The sequence below is a fragment of the Amblyomma maculatum genome, chromosome 1, assembly GCF_055883805.1.
Source record: "Amblyomma maculatum isolate TAMU_Amacu chromosome 1, ASM5588380v1, whole genome shotgun sequence".
NCBI lineage: Eukaryota > Metazoa > Arthropoda > Arachnida > Ixodida > Ixodidae > Amblyomma > Amblyomma maculatum.
The window spans coordinates 388,916,789-388,930,956 of NC_139344.1; positions in this window are offsets into that span (position 1 = coordinate 388,916,789).

The window sequence follows — 14,168 nt, forward strand, 5'->3', positions numbered from 1 at the left end:
CTTGCGATTTTTGATAAGGATTGCTTGTTTTCTTTAGACAGCTTCACTCCTATTAATATGAAGGCATTTCTTGCCTCACAAGTGCTGTGACCACGAAATGTGAACAGAATATGTCACCATGAGCTGTCAGTTAAAGAAATAAGGAAGAACATGTCTACTGCAGGACTCGAGCCAACATCCTTCCGTGTCTCGGCTAAGTACGTTAACCACTATTATACAACAGTTTTTGTTTTCTTTATTGCATGAAAAAACTTCCGAATAGGAAAAAATTTAACAGCTCATGCCTCAAACCACCGGGCTGCCTAATGCGAGCTCGCCATACCTAAGCAATTCCCCATCATCACAAATGCCAAACCTTTAGAAAGCATCAAAATCTCAGTACGGTGGCCAGCTAAGCTAATTTTTTTTCTTTATTGCTGGTCAATAAGGTAAATACGGGCACGAAAATCACCAGCCTACCGTTTGCTAAAGCTATGTAATAAAATGTTTTCAAGTTGATCAATCCGTCGACCACACTCATCCACTGAGGCTGCTCTGGCCGACTGCGGAAAACATTTCTGAGAAATGTCACACTTCCAATGAATTTGTCCCTGATTGATCATACATTTTCTTCTGCGTGCCTAAATGCCATCCGTTTTTTCCAAATGCTGTGGAGGCCCAGCCCTATAATCATGTCGTACGAGACCTCGTCACTTTGTAAGGGTAGAAACCGGATGCCATAAGTATTAATAGGTAGTTATTTCTTTAAGGTTCCTTGTAATATATCCCGGTGAAAAACATGATCCCAGCCGTCTATAAAAACGCAATTGATGGTCTCTGTGTTTATTACAGATTGTGCAGATGAGGGTCCACAGTACAAATATACCTTTACCATTGTGCTGATAGCGCCTGTGCCGCGTCTGTGTCTGTCCGTGACGTCACTGGTCACATGTGTGCTTGCTATATAAGATGCTGTTCGCGTGAAATAAAGGGTTGTTGTTATCGTGCCGGGATCGGGGCAAGTCTCAGTTCCTTCTTGCCCGCTGCCCGGCCGCGCTCGGCGTCCGGCCAGGGACCGAACGCGACATGGTGTCAGAAGTGGGATCCTCTGGCGTTTGAGAGGCGTTGCCTTAACTTCCCTCTCACGGCATGCCCTCTCACGGCATGTTCGCGGTTCCAGCTCCGCCAAGGTTTGACTTCGACCGGACGTCCGAATGGCCTTCTTGGATCCAACTCTTTGATGACTACCGCTTCGCCTCGGGCCTAAATCAGCGAAATGAAGAAGCGCAGGTCCGGACGCTACTTTATACGATGGGCAGGCAAGCAAGAGAAATCTTCTCTACTTTTTCATTACCCGAAGAAGAACAGAAGCAATACGAAGTCGTCAAAAAGAAGTTCGACGAGCACTTCGTCGCCGCACGGAACCTTGTTTATGAGAGCGCGTGCTTTCACCGTCGCACTCAAGAACCTGGAGAGTCCGTCGACCAATTCGTTACCTCGTTGCACACGATGGCGGACCGGTGCGACTACAAGGAAAAGGAACGCATGATTCGCGACAGGTTCGTGGTCGGCCTCAGGGACGCTAAGCTCTCTGAGTCGCTTCAAATGGATGCGAATTTGACTCTCACCAGCGCTTTGGCAAAAGCGCGTTTAAAGGAGACCGTCCAACGACAGCAGCTGCAACTGCGAGAAACCGGCAACGAACCCTTGCTAACGGCGACCGGCAATCTTGACGCGGTCAGCAACCAAGGGCAGCCCAGAAAGTATTCTTCAGGACAGCACTCGGACAGCTCGTCAAAGAACTATTCATCTGGAATACAAGGTCCGCGTCCCAGAGTCAAGTCCTACCGACCGGGCACCCCCGGGTCATGCCCCAACTGCGGTCAAGGAACGCACCCCAGAGCCTCGTGCCCGGCAAAAGCAGCCAAATGCAACTACTGCGGTTGTTCCGGACACTTCGCAGCGGTATGTCGAAAAAAGGCTGCACGTGATGGAAAGAAGGTACAGCTTTCTTCTCTCCATATGGACAAGGCGGCGTTCTTCGTTGGCGTAGTGAACGGGGAGTACTCTAATTCTCGGTATGTACAGGTCGTCATTAACGGCACTCCGGCGTTCGCAAAAGTTGATTCCGGTGCCGAAGTTTCTGTTGTGCCCTCGACGTTTCCCGGTTTACCTACCAGGCTAGAAAAGTGCGACCTAACCCTAACAGGTCCGTCGAATGAGCCACTGAATGTTTTGGGAAAGTTTCATGCCACTATCCAGTGGAAACAAAACACTGTACAGCAAATTGTGTACGTGGTCTCACCATTACGCTCCGTACTTTTGGGTCTCCCAGCGCTTGAGGCTCTAGAAGTTATTAAATTTGCGGACTCGGTCAGTAGCGCAATAGCTGTCGAAGCTTCCTACCCGCAGCTTTTCAGTGGTCTAGGAGCGATAAAAGGAGAATACAAAATTAGACTAAAGCCGAACTCGACACCTTTTGCAGTTCATGTTGCGCGTCGCATAGCCTTACCTTTGCGTGACCGAGTTAAACAAGAGCTCGAGCGTATGGAGCGAGATGGCGTGATCCGCAAAGTAGAAGAACCAACAGAATGGTGCGCAGGAATTGTGCCAGTACTCAAACCATCTGGAGCGGTTCGTATTTGCGTTGACTTGACTCAATTAAACAAAAGTGTACTTCGCGAACGCTATGTCATGCCGACTGTGGATGATAGCTTCGGTCTTTTAGGTGGTGCGTCTGTGTTTTCGAAGCTGGACGCCAACTCTGGCTTCTTTCAGATTAAGTTGTCGCCCGAATGCCAGTTAACTACGTTCATAACGCCAGTTGGGCGATACTGTTTTCAAAGACTGCCGTTTGGAATAACGTCGGCACCCGAGATCTTTCAGAGGAAAATGTCGCAGATACTTGAAGGAATCCCAGGCGTGATAAACCTGATGGATGATGTGCTCATTTTTGGTAACGACAAGGCTCAACATGACGAACGCCTGCGTCTAACTTTAGATCGTCTCGCCAGTGCCGGTGTTACGCTAAACAAAGAAAAGTGTGCCTTTGGGGTAACTGAGATAAAATTTCTTGGCTGTGTGCTTAGTAAAGATGGCATCAAGCCCGATCCTGAAAATGTTCGTGCTATCAAAGAACTGGCGACGCCAGCTAACGTGTCTGACGTTCGACGGCTGCTCGGTATGGCTAATCATCTAAGATTCATACCAGATTTGGCTTCGAAAACGGCGCCTTTACGTCACTTGCTTTTGAAGGGTTCCGAATGGACGTGGGGACCAGCCCAAGAGCAAGCGCTGTCGTACGTCAAAGACGTTATCTCTTCGAAGCGCGTCATGGCTAACTATGATGTAAAGTACCCTATGATTCTTTCCGCTGACGCGTCATCATTCGGTTTGGGGGCCGTATTGATACAAGTTCAACCAAACAATGAAAAAAGACCTGTTGCATTTGCGTCACGCTCGCTGACGCCTGCCGAAACCAGATACTCTCAGATTGAGAAGGAAGCGTTGGCAATGACTTGGGCGGCAGAACGATTCGAAGGGTACATCAAAGGTCTTGAAATTGTGTTTGAAACCGACCACAAACCACTTGTAACGTTGTTGGGAAAATCACCTTTAGATGTTTTGCCTCCTCGTATTCAGCGCTTTCGCATGAGACTTATGCGGTTCAGCTTTACGGTTGTGCATGTCCCGGGTAAGAGCCTCGTTACTGCAGATGTATTGTCTAGAGCCCCGATTCAGGGAAACCAAATTGATGCTCATGCGCTGATTGTTGGCGAAGTCGCGAAATTCGTTTCGGGCTGTTTGACAAATGCCGTCGAGGCTAACCTTTTTGAACGAGTCAAAGCTGAACAAGCAGCCGATGAAGTCTGTCAAGCTCTCACAAAATTCAGCCTGGAAGGCTGGCCCAAGTTCTCATCACTGTCGATGGTGTTGCGTCCATACTGGCAGGAAAGAGCAACGCTGACAGTCGCTGAAGGCGTGCTACTCAAAGGTGTGCGGCTGGTGATTCCACAAAAATTACGCGCAGAGGTCTTGAGGCGCTTGCACGAGAGTCACCAAGGAATCGAGAAATGCAGAGCTCGAGCCAAAGAGTCCGTATGGTGGCCTGGATTGAGTTGCCAGCTGAGAGCGTTGGTAACTGATTGCCCAGTGTGCGCGGAACACAGGCAACAAAAGTCGGAACCAATGATTCCGACAACCACTCCACAGCGTCCTTGGCAAAAGCTAGGTGTTGATCTCTGCCATATTGAGGGAAAATGGTATTTGGTGGTAGTAGATTATTTTTCTAGATACCCAGAGGTAGCCTTGCTATCTTCGACAAAAAGTGTCACTGTCATTATGCACCTCAAAAGTTTCTTTGCAAGACATGGCATACCAGAGGTTGTCATCTCGGATAATGGAACACAATTTGTATCTCAGGAATTCCAGTCTTTTGCTCGCGACTATGGCTTCCGCACTGTGACGACGAGCCCCAGATACCCTCAGGCAAATGGGGAAGTAGAAAGGATGGTCCAAACAATTAAACGGCTGATTATAAAAGCTAAGGACCCCTATCTTTCGCTGCTAGCGTACAGGGACACCCCAGGGCCACTGGGAAAAAGCCCTGCAGAGCTTCTGATGGGCAGGCGGCTACGCACAACAGTCCCTGTCCCTCCCAAGAGCCTTCTGCCCCAGAAGGTGAGCCTGAAAAAGTTCAGAGATCGCGATGTAACCATCCGACAGCGGCAGCGTAGGTACTTCAATAGTCGTCATAGGGCTCTTCCGCTGCCAACCCTCAAACCAGGAGCGGAAGTATGGGTGACAGACTGCAAAGTGAAAGCGCGAGTCCTACGTCCTGCACAACGTCCGAGGTCGTATGTAGTTAGAACTTCTACGGGTGTAGTTCTAGAAAGAAACAGGAAATTCCTGGTGCGCTTTGTTTCCCAGCAGAATGACTGCGAGGAAGGAGGAGGTAGCTATGAGTTTCCGCAGGCATATGATAGTCGGGTAGAAATGGAACAGGAAACTAATCCATCTAAACCGAAGGCACCGGCCGATCCATCCGATACCCCCTTGCCACAAACTAGCCCTCCTGGATATAGAACACGATTTGGCCGTCATGTCCGACCGCCAGACCGATATGGGTTCAATGACTGACTGTTATGTTGTTTTGAGCATTGGTTGCATCCATTAAAAAGTGTTCATCCTTTGTTGGTGGCAGTGCTAAGTTTGTTGCAAATGCCAATGTATCTTTTCAGAGAAAAGGGGAGATGTGCTGATAGCGCCTGTGCCGCGTCTGAAACATTGTCTGTCCGTGACGTCACTGGTCACATGTGTGCTTGCTATATAAGATGCTGTTCGCGTGAAATAAATGGTTGTTGTTATCGTGCCGGGATCGGGGCAAGTCTCAGTTCCTTCTTGCCCGCTGCCCGGCCGCGCTCGGCGTCCGGCCAGGGACCGAACGCGACAACCATTAAGCCACGTTTTTACGGGACAGCTCCTCCGCATCAAAGTGCACTGCTCACGGAACTTTGATGACCGTGGAGATTTGGCGTGGTGGTCCATCATATAACTCTTCAACGAACTAAATAGTCCCATAAACAGAAATAAATCACATGATATATGACTTTTTTTTTTGCAACAGACACAAAAACGAATATCATACGGTATAATTTCAATGTCCTTAAGAGTTCTTGCCGGAGAGGAAAACATGAAAACAAATAAGAAGCATACTGTGCTGCGCGCACGCAATGAACAGTCTACGGTTTCTTTATCCAACGTCATAATCGAGCGTGCTGCACGCATAGCAGATGCCAAGAAACATCCCTTTTGCGCATGTCGACTTGGACAAGTACCTATACTTCTGCAGAATTATATCCGTAAAAGAAAAACAAACGGAGCTTGAACTTACCTTTCGCGACGAACAAGGCGAATTCAATGCTGCTGTCGCTCCGTCTCCCAGTGCGCCGCATTGGAAAGCCGTAAAATTTTCGTTAAAGATCCCCAGGTGGTCGAAACTACTCCGTAGCCCTCCACTACGGCTTCTCTTTCTCTCTTTCCACTTTCCCATCTTCCTCCCTTCCCTTACGGTGCGGTTGAGGTGTCCACAGAAAACAAGTGAGAAAGTTACCGCGCCTTTCCCTTCTTATAAAGCAATCAATCAATCAATTAGACAGCATGAGCCATTAAAGGCTTTCGCCTTAATAGCCCAGAAGACATAATATCGTAACCTAGTTAAGTTAAATTGGTTCACAGGAAGAGAAAGGCGCAGTAACTGTCACACTTGCTCTGTGGACACCCGAACTGCGCCGTAAGGAAGGGAGGAAGGTGGGAATGAAAGTGGAAAGAGAGAAAGAGGAGCCGTAGTGGAGGGCTACGGAGTAATTTCGACCACCTGGGGATCTTTAACGTGCGCTGACATCGACGGACGCCACTTCGTTTCGCCTCCATCGAAACGCAGCCGCCGAGGTGGGGTTCGAACCCGGGAACTCCGGCACAGTAGTCGGGCGTCTTACCACTGCGCCACCCCGGCGGGGTGGGCTTTTTAACGTGCACTGAAATCGCACAGCACGCGGACGCCTGGCTTTTCGCTTCCATCGATAAAGGCTCCCGCCGCAACCCAGATTTGATCTCGTCATCCCGCATCATTGCACGAAGACGTCGAGCGCCCTAACCGCTGCACCACCATGGCGGAAGAACGTGGCATTGCTCTTGTGGTGTAGGTACACCCTACCTATGGTAGGAGCTGTGCGATGTCAGCGCACGTTAAAGATCCCCAGGTGGTCGAATCGTAACCTAGTTCAGAGGAAAACGCTGAACCACAGACACGTGTGTCGTCGAGTGAAGTGAATTTATCGGATGTCGTCTAGTACACGCGATCGGCAGTGCAGATAACTTCGACGCTGCTCTAAATACAACGCCGTTGCACTGGTTGCAAGTGTGAGCGATATGGTTTAGAAGCTTGCAGGCAGTCAGCGCATGGCACGGTGCAAGTTGCTGCGAGCTCACTGCACTTGCAGCAACCATCGCCAACATATCAGCCTACCGCTGGGACCTGGCTGTCATGTCACGGCCACAGCTGATTTCATTCACTCAAACCACGGTTGAGAGCATCAAAATCGTGGCTCGCAAATGCGCCAGGCACGTGGTACTCGTTTTATTTTTCGGGCTTTCTTTAGAGCTTGGAAAAAAAGATACACGTAACACTTTCTTTATCTGAAATAAATATATTAGGGGTTTAAGAAGGTGCTCTCCAAATTCGCAAATCATATTTATTTTCTGAAGGCAATAGTTAGTAAATCAGAAAAAAATTAATCGTAATTACCCCTTTATTAATTGCAAAACTACTTGTGCTTCGCAAGTTTTCCGGCAGATGTATACAAGTTGTTTCTCTAGTCCACCTCAAACGTTTTATGTTTTAGCCCTTGGCTAAATTTAGCTCGGACACCCTGTATAATGCCGCTGAACATGCTCGGCCGTTTATCCCAGCAGAAGCGGCGAACAGCAGCATTTTTGAGGGGCGCCGTTGAACAATTGCAGCGCCACCTAGGCGGTGCAGACTGCCTATTGTATGCGTGCCTGCATGTGGGTGCTTGCGTGTATGCAGACGGTGTGTTCTTGTCGGTCAGAAAACTGGTGCATGACCTATGCGGCGTCGCATACTGGAAAACCGTGCTATGAACAGCGGAGAGGTCACGACACTTATAGCGAACGATTCCCGCGCATCCTTCCATAGTAGCTGGTAGTTTATTTTTTGGTCCCTACGTGTTTCACTGCCGCTTAACACGCAGTTTTCTAACCAGGGGCATGAGTGGGATGGATGCGTACGCACCCTGTGGGAAGGAGCACTTTTCAACAAGCATTAGTTGTCAGTTCAGTAGGGCGGTCGGCGCGTAAGCAACAGGAGGCGGCGTCTTCCAGAGCGGCGCGATATGGCGACCTTTGACCGTACAGTTTGTTTTGTGAGTTGGTCTGCTTGTTAATAACCTCTGGCAGTCTGAAAATTATCGCAACTTTATTCTCTGATCGCAACGTCAACCGTGGTGCCTGGTATTTGTGTGTATTTTTTCAACCTAGAAACTTGTAATTTCTTGGCCAAAGCAATGAATAGCCACGTTCAGTTTAAGTGCCGTTGCGGTTACAGGTCACTGGAGTTACAGGCAATATTTTTCCCGAAACTTTGTCCACCGTAAACTTCAGCACATCTCCGTTTTCCTAACGCTTGAGGGAGGAGCTAACTGAAGGAATCCTTTGTACAGAAGGGAGTTGATATATTCCAAGTGAGATGCGTGTGTTTTTCTTGTTACTCTATTATTTCGTGTGTAACCAGCCTTATCAGGGGACACTGGCGGTACTATAAGTTGCCTTAACCCAGCCGCCCCACTCAAGCTTGAAAGTTTAACATTATCTTGACCAACACATTCAATGCCTTAATTACAAGTTGTGGGCAAAACAATCAGCCACGGTGACGAAATAAAAGACGGCCGATATAACCGATGGCACCATAGAGCAATCACGAATGTAAATAAGATTAACATCGGCATGAGGGTACTGTCTCATTTCGTGCACACTGAATTACTGCGAAAATAACGTTTATAACGCAAGTTAGTGGAAGTCAGCTACAGAAGATATGAATTTCACGAAGTTTTCCGATAGAAATATATGAAATTTGTTGCAACGATAAAAATTCTGACAAACTGACGCCCCTGTGAACGCGTGAAGTCGATTATGATCCAAACACCCTCGTTGCATTATCTTGTTCTTCGTCCATGTTCTCGAGCAGCGTGGCGTCATCGCTTGTATTAATTTTCAGTGCGGAATTTCACGTTAACTTTTGACTGCCGCGCCGTGCTTGATTCTCTGGGAGTGTAACACCATAGGAAGGTCATAGATCATGCTGGAGAGTGTAAGGTCTTTCTCCCTCTATAGGTTGGTTAGACAGGGTTGCAGGTTCAATACCTGCTGTGATGGCCAGATATATTGATGAAGGGCCACACAACTGCCTATGCGCCGACGTTTCAGGCACTTTTTTTAGCGTATGCGGCCCTCACTAGCGATAGCCATTTCAATCAAGGAATGATAGTTCTAGGACACGCATAGTAGATAAGCTCCGATGGCAGCCATCGCCACGGAAGTGACTCGAGCGGTGCGGTGCGCTCTTTGACGAAGGGCTGTGTTATGTGCATTTCCACAGAAGCAAAGCACTGCTGCTTGCTTCTCTTGCTTTAGGAAATAAGTACTGGGGCGGGCTTGTCCTGGTCGTCCAGCGCTAGACTGCGGAGCCTCTGCTATCAAAATTGATAAATCGTTCTTGATATATCCGCGTGTAGTGCTTCTTTATTACTCTTGGCGTTTCTCGTACTTGTGGTTTGCCGTTCTTTATCTGTTTAGGTATTTTGCTCCTGTATTGCTCTTACCATTTCCTTCCACATATGGTTTCATATGTCTGCTTTTAATTATGTATCTTCTTCTTTTTTTTTTCTGGTGGTCACTAACACTGTACGAACAGCGTGTTGATGTGCAAGTCTCTTAATCCATTTTATTGCGAAAGCAATACTTTCACTTTCCAGCCCTTCGCGTAGCGAGGCGGTAGCTGCCATTGACCTTTAGCGTGAGAGTTGGCGCGCCGCCAAGCACAGCTGCGCAAAAAACAGGGGCCCCAACTCGCGCCGTGAACTCACGAGGTGGTAGCTACCAACCGCGGCCTAACTCCCGCTCCCTCCGTGAGGGAGCGCTACAGCCGGAGTGACGTCATCCCAATTGCCGCAAAAACAGGCACCCCAACTCGCGCCGTAGGCTCGCGAGGCCTTCTAGGGCACTGTAGCGAGGCGGTAGCTACCAGCTGCGGCCTAACTCCCACTCCCTCCGTGAGGGAGCACTACAGTCCGAGTGACGTCATCCCTGAGACTGTTGTGAGACCGTTTAGAACGACGTTTGGGGCGCCGGTTCGGGTACGCCCTTACACACCGAGAGTTAAGCCCAACGTTGATCTACGGTCGGGCAGAGCTGCATTTGTGCCACATGCTCCTAAAGCTAAGAATTACGGGGCTGCAGCCGCAGCTACCGCGGGGGTTCAACGTTGGATACTATAGGATGTGGCCTAGCGGCAGGTGGAACCAATGCGGTCTCCAGGGAGGCTTTCATTTCTGCTGGCGTAAAGAATGCCGTTGCAGCCGGTGCCGGAGCGGCAGTTGTACATTCTGCCTTAACCTCTCCCACAACCACGTATATCTTTGCTGCCACGGCACTCCTTGCCTCGCTACTAGTTATGCATAGAATAACCAGGTAGCACCACGCAATAAACAATAGTTGAACCATATGCCGGGGCCAGAGTGAATCACTGCATAACCATAGGCATAACCACAAGCACCACAACCAGCTATACCACCAGCTGAACCTAGGCAGGCGTAGCCATAGCTATTGCTTTCGCAATTACCCGGCTTAACCAAGCTAAGCCACTGCCATTTTTTTGGTGGCAGGTCGACACCGGGATGATGATTTTTGATTTGTTAGGTTTTCCTCTTGTTAAGGTAGTTTTTCTTTTCTGCTGTGTGTTTTATTCTTTAACAATGCAAGGGTAATCCCACTTCTGCATAAGGCCTTTTGCGAAAGCTGGCAGTATTTCTGAAATAAATAAATAAATAAAATGAATCTGCTATGATATCGCCAAGCCGCACTCCGCGTGCGATGAGGGTGAGGCACCCAACAAACTAAGCGGTACTTGAGGCAGCTTAGCATTTTAAAGATGTATTATATGTGTGTGTTTTCGTGAGCTTTGTCAATAATTCCTGAGAAGGTAATGAATTCAAAATAGAAACGAAAAACCTTCTGTCGCGGCAGGCACAGTATGATGTAGAACTATTCCAAATATCCAACCAATTGATAAGACCCATTAATAAACTTTTTAGTCCCAACGGGGTGTTCGAAGCTGTGACATGACGATGCGAGATGTTTTTTTTTTTTTCGATTTCCTTATGTAATGCAACATGCGGAAATCTGACGCCTTTTGCGTAAAGCCGCAACTGCGCCCAAGACAAGCGTAGGAAATTCGGTACAGAAAAGACGTATGGTGATTAGTTGAAGTGCCGACGCCGCCAAATTCGAACTTCCTGCTCGACTCTGATATGCAATGACTTAATTCGCTAAGCCACTCTTGAAAAAATGCTGAACCGAATGGGGAGCGAAAGCTTTGGCTGCATGCGACCGAGCTTTGTATCGAAAATAACCAGCGTTCGGTTGAACACATCAGTTCTGGCCTGGGACACCACTGGCCAACGTCTGCCGGCCTGCGTCTGATCGAGGGGGGGCCCCCGCCATCCGTCCCAAGCGACGGAGGGCCGAAGCTTCTTTATCCGCTGGTGTAAATAATAAAATAGCTGTGGCTTCGCTAAGGTTAAGCGTTGATATCTCGAAGCGAAAAGCCGCTCGTCTATCGTTGCGCTTTTCATATCTTCGCTGCCCTTTAGCCAACCCCCAAGCTACTTATGCGCCGTCCGACTGTTGCTTCTTCTCCGTCTATGGCGAGTGTCTGCGCCTGTTCTATGAGCACGCGCGCCCTTAATACAACCCCCCCCCCCTCCCCTTACAAATGCGCACTGAGCACGGTTGCGCCGAAAGTATGATTGATTTATAGGAAGGGAAAAGCACGGTAACTGCCTCACTTGTTTTCTGTGGACACCTTAGCCGCGCCGTAAGGAAAGGGAGGAAGGTGGGACTGAAAGTGGAAAGAGAAAGGTTAGCCGTAGTGGAGGGCTACGGAGTAATTTCGACCACCTGGGGATCTTTAACGTGCGCTGACATCGCACAGCACACGGACGCCTCCTCCTTTCGCCTCCACTGAAACGTAGCCGCCGAGGTCGGGTTATTGCGACACCTAATCAGCGCCGTAAGGGAAGGGAGGCAGGTGGGAGTGAAAGTGGAAAGAGAGAAAGAGGAGCCATTGTGAAGGGCTTCGGACTAATTTTGACCACTTTAACGCACACCGACATCGCACAGCACAAGGAAGCCTACATCGAAACGCAGCCGCCAGCGATCGAGATCGAACTGGGGAACTCCGCACACTACTCGGGCATCTTAACCACGGCACCACCGCAGCGGTGCGATCGGCGTTCTAGGCAAAATCCACTTTCATGCCCTGCGCATGCAAGTCAGATGAAGCTATACGCACCCTTTTCCCACACGCCAGCCCAACGCCTCCACCAGAAGTTTCCATTTTCCCAGTAAGAAACCCTGATCCAGACCTGGATCGCCCATTCTGAAAGGGAGAACTGCAAGCAGCCCTCGGAAGAGGCTGAGCTCGCGCCACACCCGGGCATGACCGAGTCAGTTGGCAGGAGCTTCGCAATTTCGACTCGGCAGCCCAGGATGCCCTTCTCGACATCATTAATTCTTACTGGGAGACCGGAACGGTACCGGATAATCTCAAGCTTTCTCTTATTCTTCCTACCCCTAAACATGGCAAAAACCCTCGACTTCCTAGTAATTTGCGTCTAATCGCCCTGACTTCACATCTCTGCAAACTCATCGAGCGCCTGCTGTATACCCGAATTAGTCACTATATTGAATACGTCAGTCCTGGATTTCATCCAGCTCAAGCCGGCTTCCGCCCTAACCTAGGAACGCTTGACTGCCTTTGGCTTTTGCGAAGAGGTCTGAATAGAGCTAATCGTAAAGCGCTACCTGACTATCTCCTGGCTGTCGATATACACAAAGCCTTTGACAATGTTCGCCATGAGGTTATCCTGGAGGAACTCGCCAAACACTTTCCTAGTACTCGTGCCCAAATCTGGATCCGCAATGCTTTGTCATCTGGACCCATTCAGCTACATGGCAAAGCTCCGGTATGGGTGCCCAAAACCTATTACTCGGATAGGGGTGTACCTCAGGGCTCCATTCTCGGACCCATATTGTTCAACTTGGCCATGAAACGCGTCGCCGAAAATCTGGAAATCAGCACAAGCGCAAGATTGCCGATAATATTACCGTCTGGACTGAGGCAGCGGATTACGTGGACAAATTGCAGAACCGTCGGTGCACTCGGCCTGGCACCAGAATTAGAATCCATGACTGCTGATTCGATTCAGAAAATGTGCTGTCTTATAGTTACGCGAGTCAAATAACACCAGTCTAATACCGCGTGCCCATCACCAGATGTCCCTTGCATGCGCGGGGAAATATTCTATGCAGACTGACCTTCAGGCGGCCCTTCTTTGTCTTGAGAATACACTAACCAAAATTGGCCTCGAACTCGCACCGCATAAAACAGAATTGATTAGTATCGACAGAAAACATAAAATCAACCCCAGTATGCAGATCCATCTTCACATCGGAGGCAACACCATCACCTCCACAAATGAGCAAATCCGCATTCTTGACCTGCCCATCTCAAGCTGCAACAGTCCCCAGAAATGGGTTCATCAGCTACAACGCCTTTGGCCAGCACTGCTACACACTGCTCGTCGCCTGTCCAACCGGCACGGCGGTGCGTGGCAACATGCCTGCCGTGCGATGGCCCGAGCAGCGGTGCTCGGAAAAATTCTGTATGGCACACCCGTCCTCCAACTATCGAAGACTGACTTCGCTAAGGTCGAACGCCTTCATCGCGCAACACTACGCACTATTGCCGGTCTACCTAAGTACACTCCTACAGCCGAATTGGAGCGTTTGGCCGCTCTTCCACCGCTCACTACCATCGTTACCGATTCACAGACGCGTCATCGAATACGTCTAGAGAACACTGTCCAAGGGCGTCACCTGCTGGCCTGCGATGAACAGCGTAACGACAAAACACCAGCCCTATATGCATCTCTTCCCCTTGGGAGATGCCAATAGTCACACGCCTCCATCGCCGACCTATAAACCGCGATTTTGTCATTCCCCGGGAGCTCCTCGCTGCCCATTACCGACAAGAGCGAATCCCTGATACCACTGACATATACACCGACGCATCGATTACAAGCGAATTTGCATCTATGGGCTGGGTATGCGATGACAACCCTTCCCTTTCAGGCGCTTATGCCTGCCACCTACCTCAAGGTACTCCTCTTCATGCTGAACTTCTCGCAATTTGGGGAGCCTTGTCAGGAGTGCCTTGCACCGGAACTGGTTTAATACGTATTCTTACTGATTTCTATGAAGCTTGCAAGGGAATCGCTACTCCGGGTTCACAAGATGCAACAGCTACGGCCATACAGCCCCTCCTTAAACGC